Below are 15,657 nucleotides of genomic sequence, written 5' to 3' on the forward strand. Positions count from 1 at the left end.
GAAACATACCAAATTTGAAAAATAATTGAGAAGTTGCGCAATTACTAATCATGGAGCACAAAAAAGCCTACAGCACCTGGTATTCCCAGGCAGTCTCCCATCCAGGTACTAACTAGGCCCGACCCTGCTTAGCTTCCGAGATCGGGCGCATTCAGTGTGGTGTGGCCGTAGGCTCTGGGCCTAGTGAGTTTTGTACTTTTAAGCATCTAGTCGGCTAGACCTTGCAGTTTTGAAAGGCAATTGAGAAATGGCTCACTTCCTGAACTTGGAGCACAAAAAAGCCTACAGCACCTGGTATTCCCAGGCGGTCTCCCATCCAGGTACTAACTAGGCCCAACAATGCTTAGCTTCCGAGATCAGACGAGATCAGGCGCACTCAGTGTGGTGTGGCCGTAGGCTCTGGGGCTAATGAGTTTTGTACTTTTAAGCATCTAGTCGGCTAGACCTTGCAGTTTTGAAAGGCAATTGAGAAAGGGTTCACTTCCTGAACTTGGAGCACAAAAAAGCCTACAGCACCTGGTATTCCCAGGCGGTCTCCCATCCAGGTACTAACTAGGCCTAACACTGCTTAACTTCCGAGATCAGACGAGATCGGGTGCATTCAGTGTGGTGTGGCCGTAGGCTCTAGGAATGCTAAGAATATTACTCTTATGCATTTGCATTTAGTAAGCTAAGCCATGCAGCCACTTGCAACATGATACCACGCTCATCGCTCGATCAGGCTCGATCAGGCGAGATATATAAGACTGGTGGGCCCATTCAGGACTCCTATGTCTGGTAGGATAACTTTAATTCATCCATCCTGTGTCTGTTGCAGGGAGGTGGAAAGAACAATCAACACAATAATGGTTTTCTTTCATGCCTCTTGAAGGACTCAATATTCTCTGTACTGCATTACATGTGAAAGTCGATTTATTACCCATGAACACACTACCTGTATGCTAATTCTATGTAAAAAGGTAGCTCCAGCCCTCATGATGTTGTCCAACATTTCCGCTATAAAACGGTATACAATTATTTTGGAAACATACCAAATTTGAAAAATAATTGAGAAGTTGCGCAATTAATAATCATGGAGCACAAAAAAGCCTACAGCACCTGGTATTCCCAGGCAGTCTCCCATCCAGGTACTAACTAGGCCCGACCCTGCTTAGCTTCCGAGATCGGGCGCATTCAGTGTGGTGTGGCCGTAGGCTCTGGGCCTAGTGAGTTTTGTACTTTTAAGCATCTAGTCGGCTAGACCTTGCAGTTTTGAAAGGCAATTGTGAAATGGCTCACTTCCTGAACTTGGAGCACAAAAAAGCCTACAGCACCTGGTATTCCCAGGCGGTCTCCCATCCAGGTACTAACGAGGCCCGACACTGCTTAGCTTCCGAGATCAGACGCATTCAGTGTGGTGTGGCCGTAGGCTCTGGGCCTTGTGAGTTTTGTACTTTTAAGCATCTAGTCAGCTAGACCTTGCAGTTTTGAAAGGCAATTGAGAAATGGCTCCCTTCCTGAACTTGGAGCACAAAAAAGCCTACAGCACCTGGTATTCCCAGGCGGTCTCCCATCCAGGTACTAACGAGGCCCGACACTGCTTAGCTTCCGAGATCAGACGAGATCGGGCGCATTCAGTGTGGTGTGGCCGTAGGCTCTGGGCCTTGTGAGTTTTGTACTTTTAAGCATCTAGTCGGCTAGACCTTGCAGTTTTGAAAGGCAATTGAGAAATGGCTCACTTCCTGAACTTGGAGTACAAAAAAGCCTACAGCACCTGGTATTCCCAGGCGGTCTCCCATCCAGGTACTAACTAGGCCCGACACTGCTTAGCTTCTGAGATCAGACGAGATCAGGCGCATTCAGTGTGGTGTGGCTGTAGGCTCTGGGCCTAGTGAGTTTTGTACTTTTAAGCATCTAGTCGGCTAGACCTTGCAGTTTTAAAAGGCAATTGAGAAATGGCTCACTTCCTGAACTTGGAGTACAAAAAAGCCTACAGCACCTGGTATTCCCAGGCGGTCTCCCATCCAGGTACTAACTAGGCCCGACCCTGCTTAGCTTCCGAGATCGGGCGCATTCAGTGTGGTGTGGCCGTAGGCTCTGGGCCTAGTGAGTTTTGTACTTTTAAGCCTCTAGTCGGCTAGACCTTGCAGTTTTGAAAGGCAATTGTGAAATGGCTCACTTCCTGAACTTGGAGCACAAAAAAGCCTACAGCACCTGGTATTCCCAGGTGGTCTCCCATCCAGGTACTAACTAGGCCTGACACTGCTTAGCTTCCGAGATCAGACGAGATCGGGCGCAATCAGTGTGGTGTGTCCGTAGTCTCTGGGCCTAGTGAGTTTTGTACTTTTAAGCATCTAGTCAGCTAGACCTTGCAGTTTTGAAAGGCAATTGAGAAATGGCTCACTTCCTGAACTTGGAGCACAAAAAAGCCTACAGCACCTGGTATTCCCAGGTGGTCTCCCATCCAGGTACTAACGAGGCCCGACACTGCTTAGCTTCCGAGATCAGACGAGATCGGGCACATTCAGTGTGGTGTGGCCGTAGGCTCTGGGCCTTGTGAGTTTTGTACTTTTAAGCATCTAGTCGGCTAGACCTTGCAGTTTTAAAAGGCAATTGAGAAAGGGCTCACTTCCTGAACTTGAAGCACAAAAAAGCCTACAGCACCTGGTATTCCCAGGCGGTCTCCCATCCAGGTACTAACTAGGCCTGACACTCCTTAACTTCCGAGATCAGACGAGATCGGGTGCATTCAGTGTGGTGTGGCCGTAGGCTCTAGGAATGCTAAGAATATTACTCTTATGCATTTGCATTTAGTAAGCTAAGCCATGCAGCCACTTGCAACATGATACCACGCTCATCGCTCGATCCGGCTCGATCAGGCGAGATATATAAGACTGGTGGGCCCATTCAGGACTCCTATGTCTGGTAGGATAACTTTAATTCATCCATCCTGTGTCTGTTGCAGGGAGGTGGAGAGAACAATCAACACAATAATGGGTTTCTTTCATGCCTCTTGAAGGACTCAATATTCTCTGTACTGCATTACATGTGAAAGTCGATTTATTACCCATGAACACACTACCTGTATGCTAATTCTATGTAAAAAGGTAGCTCCAGCCCTCATGATGTTGTCCAACATTTCCGCTATAAAACGGGACACAATTATTTTGGAAACATACCAAATTTGAAAAATAATTGAGAAGTTGCGCAATTACTAATCATGGAGCACAAAAAAGCCTACAGCACCTGGTATTCCCAGGCAGTCTCCCATCCAGGTACTAACTAGGCCCAACCCTGCTTAGCTTCCGAGATCGGGCACATTCTGTGTGGTGTGGCCGTAGGCTCTGGGCCTAGTGAGTTTTGTACTTTTAAGCATCTAGTCGGCTAGACCTTGCAGTTTTGAAAGGCAATTGTGAAATGGCTCACTTCCTGAACTTGGAGCACAAAAAAGCCTACAGCACCTGGTATTCCCAGGCGGTCTCCCATCCAGGTACTAACGAGGCCCGACACTGCTTAGCTTCCGAGATCAGACGAGATCGGGCGCATTCAGTGTGGTGTGGCCGTAGGCTCTGGGCCTTGTGAGTTTTGTACTTTTAAGCATCTAGTCGGTTAGACCTTGCAGTTTTGAAAGGCAATTGAGAAATGGCTCACTTCCTGAACTTGGAGTACAAAAAAGCCTACAGCACCTGGTATTCCCAGGCGGTCTCCCATCCAGGTACTAACTAGGCCCAACACTGCTTAGCTTCTGAGATCAGACGCATTCAGTGTGGTGTGGCCGTAGGCTCTGGGCCTAGTGAGTTTTGTACTTTTAAGCATCTAGTCGGCTAGACCTTGCAGTTTTGAAAGGCAATTGAGAAAGGGCTCACTTCCTGAACTTGGAGCACAAAAAAGCCTACAGCACCTGGTATTCCCAGGCGGTCTCCCATCCAGGTACTAACTAGGCCTAACACTGCTTAACTTCCGAGATCAGACAAGATCGGGTGCATTCAGTGTGGTGTGGCCGTAGGCTCTAGGAATGCTAAGAATATTACTCTTATGCATTTGCATTTAGTAAGCTAAGCCATGCAGCCACTTGCAACATGATACCACGCTCATCGCTCGATCAGGCTCGATCAGGCGAGATATATAAGACTGGTGGGCCCATTCAGGACTCCTATGTCTGGTAGGATAACTTTAATTCATCCATCCTGTGTCTGTTGCAGGGAGGTGGAGAGAACAATCAACACAATAATGGTTTTCTTTCATGCCTCTTGAAGGACTCAATATTCTCTGTACTGCATTACATGTGAAAGTCGATTTATTACCCATGAACACACTACCTGTATGCTAATTCTATGTAAAAAGGTAGCTCCAGCCCTCATGATGTTGTCCAACATTTCCGCTATAAAACGGTATACAATTATTTTGGAAACATACCAAATTTGAAAAATAATTGAGAAGTTGCGCAATTACTAATCATGGAGCACAAAAAAGCCTACAGCACCTGGTATTCCCAGGCAGTCTCCCATCCAGGTACTAACTAGGCCCGACCCTGCTTAGCTTCGGAGATCGGGCGCATTCAGTGTGGTGTGGCCGTAGGCTCTGGGCCCAGTGAGTTTTGTACTTTTAAGCATCTAGTCGGCTAGACCTTGCAGTTTTGAAAGGCAATTGTGAAATGGCTCACTTCCTGAACTTGGAGCACAAAAAAGCCTACAGCACCTGGTATTCCCAGGTGGTCTCCCATCCAGGTACTAACTAGGCCTAACACTGCTTAGCTTCCTAGATCAGGCAAGATCAGGCGCAATCAGTGTGGTGTGGCCGTAGGCTCTGGGCCTAGTGAGTTTTGTACTTTTAAGCATCTAGTCAGCTAGACCTTGCAGTTTTGAAAGGCAATTGAGAAATGGCTCACTTCCTGAACTTGGAGCACAAAAAAGCCTACAGCACCTGGTATTCCCAGGCGGTCTCCCATCCAGGTACTAACGAGGCCCGACACTGCTTAGCTTCCGAGATCAGACGAGATAGGGCCCATTCAGTGTGGTGTGGCCGTAGGCTCTGGGCCTTGTGAGTTTTGTACTTTTAAGCATCTAGTCGGCTAGACCTTGCAGTTTTGAAAGGCAATTGAGAAATGGCTCACTTCCTGAACTTGGAGTACAAAAAAGCCTACAGCACCTGGTATTCCCAGGCGGTCTCCCATCCAGGTACTAACTAGGCCTGACACTGCTTAGCTTCTGAGATCAGACGAGATCAGGCGCATTCAGTGTGGTGTGGCCGTAGGCTCTGGGCCTAGTGAGTTTTGTACTTTTAAGCATCTAGTCGGCTAGACCTTGCAGTTTTAAAAGGCAATTGAGAAAGGGCTCACTTCCTGAACTTGGAGCACAAAAAAGCCTACAGCACCTGGTATTCCCAGGCGGTCTCCCATCCAGGTACTAACTAGGCCTGACACTGCTTAACTTCCAAGATCAGACGAGATCGGGTGCATTCAGTGTGGTGTGGCCCTAGGCTCTAGGAATGCTAAGAATATTACTCTTATGCATTTGCATTTAGTAAGCTAAGCCATGCAGCCACTTGCAACATGATACCACGCTCAGGCGAGATATATAAGACTGGTGGGCCCATTCAGGACTCCTATGTCTGGTAGGATAACTTTAATTCATCCATCCTGTGTCTGTTGCAGGGAGGTGGAGAGAACAATCAACACAATAATGGTTTTCTTTCATGCCTCTTGAAGGACTCAATATTCTCTGTACTGCATTACATGTGAAAGTCGATTTATTACCCATGAACACACTACCTGTATGCTAATTCTATGTAAAAAGGTAGCTCCAGCCCTCATGATGTTGTCCAACATTTCCGCTATAAAACGGGATACAATTATTTTGGAAACATACCAAATTTGAAAAATAATTGAGAAGTTGCGCAATTACTAATCATGGAGCACAAAAAAGCCTACAGCACCTGGTATTCCCAGGCAGTCTCCCATCCAGGTACTAACTAGGCCCAACCCTGCTTAGCTTCCGAGATCGGGCGCATTCAGTGTGGTGTGGCCGTAGGCTCTAGGCCTAGTGAGTTTTGTACTTTTAAGCACTAGACCTTGCAGTTTTGAAAGGCAATTGTGAAATGGCTCACTTCCTGAACTTGGAGCACAAAAAAGCCTACAGCACCTGGTATTCCCAGGTGGTCTCCCATCCAGGTACTAACTAGGCCCGACACTGCTTAGCTTCCGAGATCAGACGAGATCGGGCGCAATCAGTGTGGTGTGGCCGTAGGCTCTGGGCCTAGTGAGTTTTGTACTTTTAAGCATCTAGTCAGCTAGACCTTGCAGTTTTGAAAGGCAATTGAGAAATGGCTCACTTCCTGAACTTGGAGCACAAAAAAGCCTACAGCACCTGGTATTCCCAGGCGGTCTCCCATCCAGGTACTAACGAGGCCCGACACTGCTTAGCTTCCGAGATCAAGCGAGATCGGGCGCATTCAGTGTGGTGTGGCCGTAGGCTCTGGGCCTTGTGAGTTTTGTACTTTTAAGCATCTAGTCGGCTAGACCTTGCAGTTTTGAAAGGCAATTGAGAAATGGCTCACTTCCTGAACTTGGAGTACAAAAAAGCCTACAGCACCTGGTATTCCCAGGCGGTCTCCCATCCAGGTACTAACTAGGCCCGACACTGCTTAGCTTCTGAGATCAGACGAGATCAGGCGCATTCAGTGTGGTGTGGCCGTAGGCTCTGGGCCTAGGAAGTTTTGTACTTTTAAGCATCTAGTCGGCTAGACCTTGCAGTTTTAAAAGGCAATTGAGAAAGGGCTCACTTCCTGAACTTGGAGCACAAAAAAGCCTACAGCACCTGGTATTCCCAGGCGGTCTCCCATCCAGGTACTAACTAGGCCTGACACTGCTTCACTTCCGAGATCAGACGAGATCGGGTGCATTCAGTGTGGTGTGGCCGTAGGCTCTAGGAATGCTAAGAATATTACTCTTATGCATTTGCATTTAGTAAGCTAAGCCATGCAGCCACTTGCAACATGATACCACGCTCATCGCTCGATCAGGCGAGATATATAAGACTGGTGGGCCCATTCAGGACTCCTATGTCTGGTAGGATAACTTTAATTCATCCATCCTGTGTCTGTTGCAGGGAGGTGGAGAGAACAATCAACACAATAATGGGTTTCTTTCATGCCTCTTGAAGGACTCAATATTCTCTGTACTGCATTACATGTGAAAGTCGATTTATTACCCATGAACACACTACTTGTATGCTAATTCTATGTAAAAAGGTAGCTCCAGCCCTCATGATGTTGTCCAACATTTCCGCTATTAAACGGGATACAATTATTTTGGAAACATACCAAATTTGAAAAATAATTGAGAAGTTGCGCAATTACTAATCATGGAGCACAAAAAAGCCTACAGCACCTGGTATTCCCAGGCAGTCTCCCATCCAGGTACTAACTAGGCCCGACCCTGCTTAGCTTCCGAGATCGGGCGCATTCAGTGTGGTGTGGCCGTAGGCTCTGGGCCTAGTGAGTTTTGTACTTTTAAGCATCTAGTCGGCTAGACCTTGCAGTTTTGAAAGGCAATTGTGAAATGGCTCACTTCCTGAACTTGGAGCACAAAAAAGCCTACAGCACCTGGTATTCCCAGGCGGTCTCCCATCCAGGTACTAACGAGGCCCGACACTGCTTAGCTTCCGAGATCAGACGCATTCAGTGTGGTGTGGCCGTAGGCTCTGGGCCTTGTGAGTTTTGTACTTTTAAGCATCTAGTCAGCTAGACCTTGCAGTTTTGAAAGGCAATTGAGAAATGGCTCCCTTCCTGAACTTGGAGCACAAAAAAGCCTACAGCACCTGGTATTCCCAGGCGGTCTCCCATCCAGGTACTAACGAGGCCCGACACTGCTTAGCTTCCGAGATCAGACGAGATCGGGCGCATTCAGTGTGGTGTGGCCGTAGGCTCTGGGCCTTGTGAGTTTTGTACTTTTAAGCATCTAGTCGGCTAGACCTTGCAGTTTTGAAAGGCAATTGAGAAATGGCTCACTTCCTGAACTTGGAGTACAAAAAAGCCTACAGCACCTGGTATTCCCAGGCGGTCTCCCATCCAGGTACTAACTAGGCCCGACACTGCTTAGCTTCTGAGATCAGACGAGATCAGGCGCATTCAGTGTGGTGTGGCTGTAGGCTCTGGGCCTAGTGAGTTTTGTACTTTTAAGCATCTAGTCGGCTAGACCTTGCAGTTTTAAAAGGCAATTGAGAAATGGCTCACTTCCTGAACTTGGAGTACAAAAAAGCCTACAGCACCTGGTATTCCCAGGCGGTCTCCCATCCAGGTACTAACTAGGCCCGACCCTGCTTAGCTTCCGAGATCGGGCGCATTCAGTGTGGTGTGGCCGTAGGCTCTGGGCCTAGTGAGTTTTGTACTTTTAAGCCTCTAGTCGGCTAGACCTTGCAGTTTTGAAAGGCAATTGTGAAATGGCTCACTTCCTGAACTTGGAGCACAAAAAAGCCTACAGCACCTGGTATTCCCAGGTGGTCTCCCATCCAGGTACTAACTAGGCCTGACACTGCTTAGCTTCCGAGATCAGACGAGATCGGGCGCAATCAGTGTGGTGTGTCCGTAGTCTCTGGGCCTAGTGAGTTTTGTACTTTTAAGCATCTAGTCAGCTAGACCTTGCAGTTTTGAAAGGCAATTGAGAAATGGCTCACTTCCTGAACTTGGAGCACAAAAAAGCCTACAGCACCTGGTATTCCCAGGTGGTCTCCCATCCAGGTACTAACGAGGCCCGACACTGCTTAGCTTCCGAGATCAGACGAGATCGGGCACATTCAGTGTGGTGTGGCCGTAGGCTCTGGGCCTTGTGAGTTTTGTACTTTTAAGCATCTAGTCGGCTAGACCTTGCAGTTTTAAAAGGCAATTGAGAAAGGGCTCACTTCCTGAACTTGAAGCACAAAAAAGCCTACAGCACCTGGTATTCCCAGGCGGTCTCCCATCCAGGTACTAACTAGGCCTGACACTCCTTAACTTCCGAGATCAGACGAGATCGGGTGCATTCAGTGTGGTGTGGCCGTAGGCTCTAGGAATGCTAAGAATATTACTCTTATGCATTTGCATTTAGTAAGCTAAGCCATGCAGCCACTTGCAACATGATACCACGCTCATCGCTCGATCCGGCTCGATCAGGCGAGATATATAAGACTGGTGGGCCCATTCAGGACTCCTATGTCTGGTAGGATAACTTTAATTCATCCATCCTGTGTCTGTTGCAGGGAGGTGGAGAGAACAATCAACACAATAATGGGTTTCTTTCATGCCTCTTGAAGGACTCAATATTCTCTGTACTGCATTACATGTGAAAGTCGATTTATTACCCATGAACACACTACCTGTATGCTAATTCTATGTAAAAAGGTAGCTCCAGCCCTCATGATGTTGTCCAACATTTCCGCTATAAAACGGGACACAATTATTTTGGAAACATACCAAATTTGAAAAATAATTGAGAAGTTGCGCAATTACTAATCATGGAGCACAAAAAAGCCTACAGCACCTGGTATTCCCAGGCAGTCTCCCATCCAGGTACTAACTAGGCCCAACCCTGCTTAGCTTCCGAGATCGGGCACATTCTGTGTGGTGTGGCCGTAGGCTCTGGGCCTAGTGAGTTTTGTACTTTTAAGCATCTAGTCGGCTAGACCTTGCAGTTTTGAAAGGCAATTGTGAAATGGCTCACTTCCTGAACTTGGAGCACAAAAAAGCCTACAGCACCTGGTATTCCCAGGCGGTCTCCCATCCAGGTACTAACGAGGCCCGACACTGCTTAGCTTCCGAGATCAGACGAGATCGGGCGCATTCAGTGTGGTGTGGCCGTAGGCTCTGGGCCTTGTGAGTTTTGTACTTTTAAGCATCTAGTCGGTTAGACCTTGCAGTTTTGAAAGGCAATTGAGAAATGGCTCACTTCCTGAACTTGGAGTACAAAAAAGCCTACAGCACCTGGTATTCCCAGGCGGTCTCCCATCCAGGTACTAACTAGGCCCAACACTGCTTAGCTTCTGAGATCAGACGCATTCAGTGTGGTGTGGCCGTAGGCTCTGGGCCTAGTGAGTTTTGTACTTTTAAGCATCTAGTCGGCTAGACCTTGCAGTTTTGAAAGGCAATTGAGAAAGGGCTCACTTCCTGAACTTGGAGCACAAAAAAGCCTACAGCACCTGGTATTCCCAGGCGGTCTCCCATCCAGGTACTAACTAGGCCTAACACTGCTTAACTTCCGAGATCAGACAAGATCGGGTGCATTCAGTGTGGTGTGGCCGTAGGCTCTAGGAATGCTAAGAATATTACTCTTATGCATTTGCATTTAGTAAGCTAAGCCATGCAGCCACTTGCAACATGATACCACGCTCATCGCTCGATCAGGCTCGATCAGGCGAGATATATAAGACTGGTGGGCCCATTCAGGACTCCTATGTCTGGTAGGATAACTTTAATTCATCCATCCTGTGTCTGTTGCAGGGAGGTGGAGAGAACAATCAACACAATAATGGTTTTCTTTCATGCCTCTTGAAGGACTCAATATTCTCTGTACTGCATTACATGTGAAAGTCGATTTATTACCCATGAACACACTACCTGTATGCTAATTCTATGTAAAAAGGTAGCTCCAGCCCTCATGATGTTGTCCAACATTTCCGCTATAAAACGGTATACAATTATTTTGGAAACATACCAAATTTGAAAAATAATTGAGAAGTTGCGCAATTACTAATCATGGAGCACAAAAAAGCCTACAGCACCTGGTATTCCCAGGCAGTCTCCCATCCAGGTACTAACTAGGCCCGACCCTGCTTAGCTTCGGAGATCGGGCGCATTCAGTGTGGTGTGGCCGTAGGCTCTGGGCCCAGTGAGTTTTGTACTTTTAAGCATCTAGTCGGCTAGACCTTGCAGTTTTGAAAGGCAATTGTGAAATGGCTCACTTCCTGAACTTGGAGCACAAAAAAGCCTACAGCACCTGGTATTCCCAGGTGGTCTCCCATCCAGGTACTAACTAGGCCTAACACTGCTTAGCTTCCTAGATCAGGCAAGATCAGGCGCAATCAGTGTGGTGTGGCCGTAGGCTCTGGGCCTAGTGAGTTTTGTACTTTTAAGCATCTAGTCAGCTAGACCTTGCAGTTTTGAAAGGCAATTGAGAAATGGCTCACTTCCTGAACTTGGAGCACAAAAAAGCCTACAGCACCTGGTATTCCCAGGCGGTCTCCCATCCAGGTACTAACGAGGCCCGACACTGCTTAGCTTCCGAGATCAGACGAGATAGGGCCCATTCAGTGTGGTGTGGCCGTAGGCTCTGGGCCTTGTGAGTTTTGTACTTTTAAGCATCTAGTCGGCTAGACCTTGCAGTTTTGAAAGGCAATTGAGAAATGGCTCACTTCCTGAACTTGGAGTACAAAAAAGCCTACAGCACCTGGTATTCCCAGGCGGTCTCCCATCCAGGTACTAACTAGGCCTGACACTGCTTAGCTTCTGAGATCAGACGAGATCAGGCGCATTCAGTGTGGTGTGGCCGTAGGCTCTGGGCCTAGTGAGTTTTGTACTTTTAAGCATCTAGTCGGCTAGACCTTGCAGTTTTAAAAGGCAATTGAGAAAGGGCTCACTTCCTGAACTTGGAGCACAAAAAAGCCTACAGCACCTGGTATTCCCAGGCGGTCTCCCATCCAGGTACTAACTAGGCCTGACACTGCTTAACTTCCAAGATCAGACGAGATCGGGTGCATTCAGTGTGGTGTGGCCCTAGGCTCTAGGAATGCTAAGAATATTACTCTTATGCATTTGCATTTAGTAAGCTAAGCCATGCAGCCACTTGCAACATGATACCACGCTCAGGCGAGATATATAAGACTGGTGGGCCCATTCAGGACTCCTATGTCTGGTAGGATAACTTTAATTCATCCATCCTGTGTCTGTTGCAGGGAGGTGGAGAGAACAATCAACACAATAATGGTTTTCTTTCATGCCTCTTGAAGGACTCAATATTCTCTGTACTGCATTACATGTGAAAGTCGATTTATTACCCATGAACACACTACCTGTATGCTAATTCTATGTAAAAAGGTAGCTCCAGCCCTCATGATGTTGTCCAACATTTCCGCTATAAAACGGGATACAATTATTTTGGAAACATACCAAATTTGAAAAATAATTGAGAAGTTGCGCAATTACTAATCATGGAGCACAAAAAAGCCTACAGCACCTGGTATTCCCAGGCAGTCTCCCATCCAGGTACTAACTAGGCCCAACCCTGCTTAGCTTCCGAGATCGGGCGCATTCAGTGTGGTGTGGCCGTAGGCTCTAGGCCTAGTGAGTTTTGTACTTTTAAGCACTAGACCTTGCAGTTTTGAAAGGCAATTGTGAAATGGCTCACTTCCTGAACTTGGAGCACAAAAAAGCCTACAGCACCTGGTATTCCCAGGTGGTCTCCCATCCAGGTACTAACTAGGCCCGACACTGCTTAGCTTCCGAGATCAGACGAGATCGGGCGCAATCAGTGTGGTGTGGCCGTAGGCTCTGGGCCTAGTGAGTTTTGTACTTTTAAGCATCTAGTCAGCTAGACCTTGCAGTTTTGAAAGGCAATTGAGAAATGGCTCACTTCCTGAACTTGGAGCACAAAAAAGCCTACAGCACCTGGTATTCCCAGGCGGTCTCCCATCCAGGTACTAACGAGGCCCGACACTGCTTAGCTTCCGAGATCAAGCGAGATCGGGCGCATTCAGTGTGGTGTGGCCGTAGGCTCTGGGCCTTGTGAGTTTTGTACTTTTAAGCATCTAGTCGGCTAGACCTTGCAGTTTTGAAAGGCAATTGAGAAATGGCTCACTTCCTGAACTTGGAGTACAAAAAAGCCTACAGCACCTGGTATTCCCAGGCGGTCTCCCATCCAGGTACTAACTAGGCCCGACACTGCTTAGCTTCTGAGATCAGACGAGATCAGGCGCATTCAGTGTGGTGTGGCCGTAGGCTCTGGGCCTAGGAAGTTTTGTACTTTTAAGCATCTAGTCGGCTAGACCTTGCAGTTTTAAAAGGCAATTGAGAAAGGGCTCACTTCCTGAACTTGGAGCACAAAAAAGCCTACAGCACCTGGTATTCCCAGGCGGTCTCCCATCCAGGTACTAACTAGGCCTGACACTGCTTCACTTCCGAGATCAGACGAGATCGGGTGCATTCAGTGTGGTGTGGCCGTAGGCTCTAGGAATGCTAAGAATATTACTCTTATGCATTTGCATTTAGTAAGCTAAGCCATGCAGCCACTTGCAACATGATACCACGCTCATCGCTCGATCAGGCGAGATATATAAGACTGGTGGGCCCATTCAGGACTCCTATGTCTGGTAGGATAACTTTAATTCATCCATCCTGTGTCTGTTGCAGGGAGGTGGAGAGAACAATCAACACAATAATGGGTTTCTTTCATGCCTCTTGAAGGACTCAATATTCTCTGTACTGCATTACATGTGAAAGTCGATTTATTACCCATGAACACACTACTTGTATGCTAATTCTATGTAAAAAGGTAGCTCCAGCCCTCATGATGTTGTCCAACATTTCCGCTATTAAACGGGATACAATTATTTTGGAAACATACCAAATTTGAAAAATAATTGAGAAGTTGCGCAATTACTAATCATGGAGCACAAAAAAGCCTACAGCACCTGGTATTCCCAGGCAGTCTCCCATCCAGGTACTAACTAGGCCCGACCCTGCTTAGCTTCCGAGATCGGGCGCATTCAGTGTGGTGTGGCCGTAGGCTCTGGGCCTAGTGAGTTTTGTACTTTTAAGCATCTAGTCGGCTAGACCTTGCAGTTTTGAAAGGCAATTGTGAAATGGCTCACTTCCTGAACTTGGAGCACAAAAAAAGCCTACAGCACCTGGTATTCCCAGGCGGTCTCCCATCCAGGTACTAACGAGGCCCGACACTGCTTAGCTTCCGAGATCAGACGAGATCGGGCGCATTCAGTGTGGTGTGGCCGTAGGCTCTGGGCCTTGTGAGTTTTGTACTTTTAAGCATCTAGTCGGCTAGACCTTGCAGTTTTGAAAGGCAATTGAGAAATGGCTCACTTCCTGAACTTGGAGTACAAAAAAGCCTACAGCACCTGGTATTCCCAGGCGGTCTCCCATCCAGGTACTAACTAGGCCCGACACTGCTTAGCTTCTGAGATCAGACGAGATCAGGCGCATTCAGTGTGGTGTGGCCGTAGGCTCTGGGCCTAGTGAGTTTTGTACTTTTAAGCATCTAGTCGGCTAGACCTTGCAGTTTTAAAAGGCAATTGAGAAAGGGCTCACTTCCTGAACTTGGAGCACAAAAAAGCCTACAGCACCTGGTATTCCCAGGCGGTCTCCCATCCAGGTACTAACTAGGCCTGACACTGCTTAACTTCCAAGATCAGACGAGATCGGGTGCATTCAGTGTGGTGTGGCCGTAGGCTCTAGGAATGCTAAGAATATTACTCTTATGCATTTGCATTTAGTAAGCTAAGCCATGCAGCCACTTGCAACATGATACCACGCTCATCGCTCGATCAGGCTCGATCAGGCGAGATATATAAGACTGGTGGGCCCATTCAGGACTCCTATGTCTGGTAGGATAACTTTAATTCATCCATCCTGTGTCTGTTGCAGGGAGGTGGAGAGAACAATCAACACAATAATGGTTTTCTTTCATGCCTCTTGAAGGACTCAATATTCTCTGTACTGCATTACATGTGAAAGTCGATTTATTACCCATGAACACACTACCTGTATGCTAATTCTATGTAAAAAGGTAGCTCCAGCCCTCATGATGTTGTCCAACATTTCCGCTATAAAACGGGATACAATTATTTTGGAAACATACCAAATTTGAAAAATAATTGAGAAGTTGCGCAATTACTAATCATGGAGCACAAAAAAGCCTACAGCACCTGGTATTCCCAGGCAGTCTCCCATCCAGGTACTAACTAGGCCCGACCCTGCTTAGTTTCTGAGATCGGGCGCATTCAGTGTGGTGTGGCCGTAGGCTCTAGGCCTAGTGAGTTTTGTACTTTTAAGCACTAGACCTTGCAGTTTTGAAAGGCAATTGTGAAATGGCTCACTTCCTGAACTTGGAGCACAAAAAAGCCTACAGCACCTGGTATTCCCAGGTGGTCTCCCATCCAGGTACTAACTAGGCCCGACACTGCTTAGCTTCCGAGATCAGACGAGATCGGGCGCAATCAGTGTGGTGTGGCCGTAGGCTCTGGGCCTAGTGAGTTTTGTACTTTTAAGCATCTAGTCAGCTAGACCTTGCAGTTTTGAAAGGCAATTGAGAAATGGCTCACTTCCTGAACTTGGAGCACAAAAAAGCCTACAGCACCTGGTATTCCCAGGCGGTCTCCCATCCAGGTACTAACGAGGCCCGACACTGCTTAGCTTCCGAGATCAGACGAGATCGGGCGCATTCAGTGTGGTGTGGCCGTAGGCTCTGGGCCTTGTGAGTTTTGTACTTTTAAGCATCTAGTCGGCTAGACCTTGCAGTTTTGAAAGGCAATTGAGAAATGGCTCACTTCCTGAACTTGGAGTACAAAAAAGCCTACAGCACCTGGTATTCCCAGGCGGTCTCCCATCCAGGTACTAACTAGGCCCGACACTGCTTAGCTTCTGAGATAAGACGAGATCAGGCGCATTCAGTGTGGTGTGGCCGTAGGCTCTGGGCCTAGG

General features: G+C 47.5%; 32 non-coding genes and 23 pseudogenes across 32 annotated transcripts; all 55 read right to left on the reverse strand.

The window, feature by feature from the left end:
* Positions 1-64: 64 nt before the first annotated feature.
* LOC138456922 (5S ribosomal RNA) lies at positions 65-173 on the reverse strand (annotated as a pseudogene).
* A 106-nt stretch (positions 174-279) lies between these two features.
* LOC138454029 (5S ribosomal RNA) lies at positions 280-398 on the reverse strand. The gene has a single exon (XR_011260724.1). It is a non-coding gene; the product is annotated as a 5S ribosomal RNA (ribosomal RNA).
* Positions 399-504: 106 nt separating this feature from the next.
* Positions 505-623, reverse strand: LOC138458022 (5S ribosomal RNA). The gene has a single exon (XR_011262343.1). It is a non-coding gene; the product is annotated as a 5S ribosomal RNA (ribosomal RNA).
* A 463-nt stretch (positions 624-1,086) lies between these two features.
* Positions 1,087-1,195, reverse strand: LOC138456923 (5S ribosomal RNA; annotated as a pseudogene).
* Positions 1,196-1,301: 106 nt separating this feature from the next.
* LOC138457932 (5S ribosomal RNA) lies at positions 1,302-1,410 on the reverse strand (annotated as a pseudogene).
* Positions 1,411-1,516: 106 nt separating this feature from the next.
* LOC138462072 (5S ribosomal RNA) lies at positions 1,517-1,635 on the reverse strand. The gene has a single exon (XR_011264676.1). It is a non-coding gene; the product is annotated as a 5S ribosomal RNA (ribosomal RNA).
* Positions 1,636-1,741: 106 nt separating this feature from the next.
* Positions 1,742-1,860, reverse strand: LOC138459074 (5S ribosomal RNA). The gene has a single exon (XR_011262530.1). It is a non-coding gene; the product is annotated as a 5S ribosomal RNA (ribosomal RNA).
* A 106-nt stretch (positions 1,861-1,966) lies between these two features.
* Positions 1,967-2,075, reverse strand: LOC138456115 (5S ribosomal RNA; annotated as a pseudogene).
* Positions 2,076-2,181: 106 nt separating this feature from the next.
* LOC138455400 (5S ribosomal RNA) lies at positions 2,182-2,300 on the reverse strand (annotated as a pseudogene).
* Positions 2,301-2,406: 106 nt separating this feature from the next.
* On the reverse strand, positions 2,407-2,525 carry LOC138463170 (5S ribosomal RNA). Its single transcript, XR_011265756.1, has one exon. It is a non-coding gene; the product is annotated as a 5S ribosomal RNA (ribosomal RNA).
* A 106-nt stretch (positions 2,526-2,631) lies between these two features.
* LOC138465175 (5S ribosomal RNA) lies at positions 2,632-2,750 on the reverse strand. The gene has a single exon (XR_011267750.1). It is a non-coding gene; the product is annotated as a 5S ribosomal RNA (ribosomal RNA).
* A 463-nt stretch (positions 2,751-3,213) lies between these two features.
* Positions 3,214-3,322, reverse strand: LOC138458688 (5S ribosomal RNA; annotated as a pseudogene).
* Positions 3,323-3,428: 106 nt separating this feature from the next.
* On the reverse strand, positions 3,429-3,547 carry LOC138462073 (5S ribosomal RNA). The gene has a single exon (XR_011264677.1). It is a non-coding gene; the product is annotated as a 5S ribosomal RNA (ribosomal RNA).
* A 106-nt stretch (positions 3,548-3,653) lies between these two features.
* On the reverse strand, positions 3,654-3,762 carry LOC138456094 (5S ribosomal RNA; annotated as a pseudogene).
* Positions 3,763-3,868: 106 nt separating this feature from the next.
* LOC138463357 (5S ribosomal RNA) lies at positions 3,869-3,987 on the reverse strand. The gene has a single exon (XR_011265943.1). It is a non-coding gene; the product is annotated as a 5S ribosomal RNA (ribosomal RNA).
* Positions 3,988-4,450: 463 nt separating this feature from the next.
* Positions 4,451-4,559, reverse strand: LOC138458785 (5S ribosomal RNA; annotated as a pseudogene).
* A 106-nt stretch (positions 4,560-4,665) lies between these two features.
* Positions 4,666-4,784, reverse strand: LOC138456459 (5S ribosomal RNA; annotated as a pseudogene).
* A 106-nt stretch (positions 4,785-4,890) lies between these two features.
* On the reverse strand, positions 4,891-5,009 carry LOC138455653 (5S ribosomal RNA; annotated as a pseudogene).
* Positions 5,010-5,115: 106 nt separating this feature from the next.
* On the reverse strand, positions 5,116-5,234 carry LOC138463509 (5S ribosomal RNA). The gene has a single exon (XR_011266096.1). It is a non-coding gene; the product is annotated as a 5S ribosomal RNA (ribosomal RNA).
* A 106-nt stretch (positions 5,235-5,340) lies between these two features.
* LOC138454496 (5S ribosomal RNA) lies at positions 5,341-5,459 on the reverse strand. The gene has a single exon (XR_011261170.1). It is a non-coding gene; the product is annotated as a 5S ribosomal RNA (ribosomal RNA).
* A 442-nt stretch (positions 5,460-5,901) lies between these two features.
* On the reverse strand, positions 5,902-6,010 carry LOC138456417 (5S ribosomal RNA; annotated as a pseudogene).
* A 97-nt stretch (positions 6,011-6,107) lies between these two features.
* On the reverse strand, positions 6,108-6,226 carry LOC138459934 (5S ribosomal RNA). Its single transcript, XR_011262714.1, has one exon. It is a non-coding gene; the product is annotated as a 5S ribosomal RNA (ribosomal RNA).
* Positions 6,227-6,332: 106 nt separating this feature from the next.
* Positions 6,333-6,451, reverse strand: LOC138453993 (5S ribosomal RNA). The gene has a single exon (XR_011260690.1). It is a non-coding gene; the product is annotated as a 5S ribosomal RNA (ribosomal RNA).
* Positions 6,452-6,557: 106 nt separating this feature from the next.
* LOC138454423 (5S ribosomal RNA) lies at positions 6,558-6,676 on the reverse strand. The gene has a single exon (XR_011261100.1). It is a non-coding gene; the product is annotated as a 5S ribosomal RNA (ribosomal RNA).
* Positions 6,677-6,782: 106 nt separating this feature from the next.
* On the reverse strand, positions 6,783-6,901 carry LOC138462873 (5S ribosomal RNA). The gene has a single exon (XR_011265460.1). It is a non-coding gene; the product is annotated as a 5S ribosomal RNA (ribosomal RNA).
* A 453-nt stretch (positions 6,902-7,354) lies between these two features.
* LOC138456924 (5S ribosomal RNA) lies at positions 7,355-7,463 on the reverse strand (annotated as a pseudogene).
* A 106-nt stretch (positions 7,464-7,569) lies between these two features.
* Positions 7,570-7,678, reverse strand: LOC138457933 (5S ribosomal RNA; annotated as a pseudogene).
* Positions 7,679-7,784: 106 nt separating this feature from the next.
* LOC138462074 (5S ribosomal RNA) lies at positions 7,785-7,903 on the reverse strand. The gene has a single exon (XR_011264678.1). It is a non-coding gene; the product is annotated as a 5S ribosomal RNA (ribosomal RNA).
* Positions 7,904-8,009: 106 nt separating this feature from the next.
* Positions 8,010-8,128, reverse strand: LOC138459086 (5S ribosomal RNA). The gene has a single exon (XR_011262532.1). It is a non-coding gene; the product is annotated as a 5S ribosomal RNA (ribosomal RNA).
* Positions 8,129-8,234: 106 nt separating this feature from the next.
* LOC138456116 (5S ribosomal RNA) lies at positions 8,235-8,343 on the reverse strand (annotated as a pseudogene).
* A 106-nt stretch (positions 8,344-8,449) lies between these two features.
* Positions 8,450-8,568, reverse strand: LOC138455401 (5S ribosomal RNA; annotated as a pseudogene).
* A 106-nt stretch (positions 8,569-8,674) lies between these two features.
* Positions 8,675-8,793, reverse strand: LOC138463171 (5S ribosomal RNA). The gene has a single exon (XR_011265757.1). It is a non-coding gene; the product is annotated as a 5S ribosomal RNA (ribosomal RNA).
* Positions 8,794-8,899: 106 nt separating this feature from the next.
* LOC138465176 (5S ribosomal RNA) lies at positions 8,900-9,018 on the reverse strand. Its single transcript, XR_011267751.1, has one exon. It is a non-coding gene; the product is annotated as a 5S ribosomal RNA (ribosomal RNA).
* A 463-nt stretch (positions 9,019-9,481) lies between these two features.
* Positions 9,482-9,590, reverse strand: LOC138458689 (5S ribosomal RNA; annotated as a pseudogene).
* Positions 9,591-9,696: 106 nt separating this feature from the next.
* On the reverse strand, positions 9,697-9,815 carry LOC138462077 (5S ribosomal RNA). The gene has a single exon (XR_011264680.1). It is a non-coding gene; the product is annotated as a 5S ribosomal RNA (ribosomal RNA).
* Positions 9,816-9,921: 106 nt separating this feature from the next.
* Positions 9,922-10,030, reverse strand: LOC138456095 (5S ribosomal RNA; annotated as a pseudogene).
* Positions 10,031-10,136: 106 nt separating this feature from the next.
* Positions 10,137-10,255, reverse strand: LOC138463358 (5S ribosomal RNA). Its single transcript, XR_011265944.1, has one exon. It is a non-coding gene; the product is annotated as a 5S ribosomal RNA (ribosomal RNA).
* A 463-nt stretch (positions 10,256-10,718) lies between these two features.
* Positions 10,719-10,827, reverse strand: LOC138458786 (5S ribosomal RNA; annotated as a pseudogene).
* Positions 10,828-10,933: 106 nt separating this feature from the next.
* Positions 10,934-11,052, reverse strand: LOC138456460 (5S ribosomal RNA; annotated as a pseudogene).
* A 106-nt stretch (positions 11,053-11,158) lies between these two features.
* On the reverse strand, positions 11,159-11,277 carry LOC138455654 (5S ribosomal RNA; annotated as a pseudogene).
* Positions 11,278-11,383: 106 nt separating this feature from the next.
* On the reverse strand, positions 11,384-11,502 carry LOC138463512 (5S ribosomal RNA). The gene has a single exon (XR_011266098.1). It is a non-coding gene; the product is annotated as a 5S ribosomal RNA (ribosomal RNA).
* Positions 11,503-11,608: 106 nt separating this feature from the next.
* On the reverse strand, positions 11,609-11,727 carry LOC138454497 (5S ribosomal RNA). The gene has a single exon (XR_011261171.1). It is a non-coding gene; the product is annotated as a 5S ribosomal RNA (ribosomal RNA).
* Positions 11,728-12,169: 442 nt separating this feature from the next.
* LOC138456418 (5S ribosomal RNA) lies at positions 12,170-12,278 on the reverse strand (annotated as a pseudogene).
* A 97-nt stretch (positions 12,279-12,375) lies between these two features.
* On the reverse strand, positions 12,376-12,494 carry LOC138459935 (5S ribosomal RNA). The gene has a single exon (XR_011262715.1). It is a non-coding gene; the product is annotated as a 5S ribosomal RNA (ribosomal RNA).
* A 106-nt stretch (positions 12,495-12,600) lies between these two features.
* On the reverse strand, positions 12,601-12,719 carry LOC138453994 (5S ribosomal RNA). The gene has a single exon (XR_011260691.1). It is a non-coding gene; the product is annotated as a 5S ribosomal RNA (ribosomal RNA).
* A 106-nt stretch (positions 12,720-12,825) lies between these two features.
* LOC138454434 (5S ribosomal RNA) lies at positions 12,826-12,944 on the reverse strand. Its single transcript, XR_011261111.1, has one exon. It is a non-coding gene; the product is annotated as a 5S ribosomal RNA (ribosomal RNA).
* A 106-nt stretch (positions 12,945-13,050) lies between these two features.
* Positions 13,051-13,169, reverse strand: LOC138462874 (5S ribosomal RNA). Its single transcript, XR_011265461.1, has one exon. It is a non-coding gene; the product is annotated as a 5S ribosomal RNA (ribosomal RNA).
* Positions 13,170-13,622: 453 nt separating this feature from the next.
* LOC138456925 (5S ribosomal RNA) lies at positions 13,623-13,731 on the reverse strand (annotated as a pseudogene).
* Positions 13,732-13,838: 107 nt separating this feature from the next.
* On the reverse strand, positions 13,839-13,957 carry LOC138462078 (5S ribosomal RNA). Its single transcript, XR_011264681.1, has one exon. It is a non-coding gene; the product is annotated as a 5S ribosomal RNA (ribosomal RNA).
* A 106-nt stretch (positions 13,958-14,063) lies between these two features.
* On the reverse strand, positions 14,064-14,182 carry LOC138454445 (5S ribosomal RNA). The gene has a single exon (XR_011261122.1). It is a non-coding gene; the product is annotated as a 5S ribosomal RNA (ribosomal RNA).
* Positions 14,183-14,288: 106 nt separating this feature from the next.
* LOC138463611 (5S ribosomal RNA) lies at positions 14,289-14,407 on the reverse strand. Its single transcript, XR_011266197.1, has one exon. It is a non-coding gene; the product is annotated as a 5S ribosomal RNA (ribosomal RNA).
* A 463-nt stretch (positions 14,408-14,870) lies between these two features.
* LOC138459474 (5S ribosomal RNA) lies at positions 14,871-14,979 on the reverse strand (annotated as a pseudogene).
* A 97-nt stretch (positions 14,980-15,076) lies between these two features.
* On the reverse strand, positions 15,077-15,195 carry LOC138459936 (5S ribosomal RNA). Its single transcript, XR_011262716.1, has one exon. It is a non-coding gene; the product is annotated as a 5S ribosomal RNA (ribosomal RNA).
* A 106-nt stretch (positions 15,196-15,301) lies between these two features.
* LOC138462079 (5S ribosomal RNA) lies at positions 15,302-15,420 on the reverse strand. The gene has a single exon (XR_011264682.1). It is a non-coding gene; the product is annotated as a 5S ribosomal RNA (ribosomal RNA).
* Positions 15,421-15,526: 106 nt separating this feature from the next.
* On the reverse strand, positions 15,527-15,645 carry LOC138454102 (5S ribosomal RNA). Its single transcript, XR_011260795.1, has one exon. It is a non-coding gene; the product is annotated as a 5S ribosomal RNA (ribosomal RNA).
* Between the last annotated feature and the right edge of the window lie 12 nt (positions 15,646-15,657).

Source organism: Ambystoma mexicanum, chromosome 4p (assembly GCF_040938575.1).
Source record: "Ambystoma mexicanum isolate Mex_15411 chromosome 4p, UKY_AmexF1_1, whole genome shotgun sequence".
Taxonomy (NCBI): Eukaryota; Metazoa; Chordata; class Amphibia; order Caudata; family Ambystomatidae; genus Ambystoma; species Ambystoma mexicanum.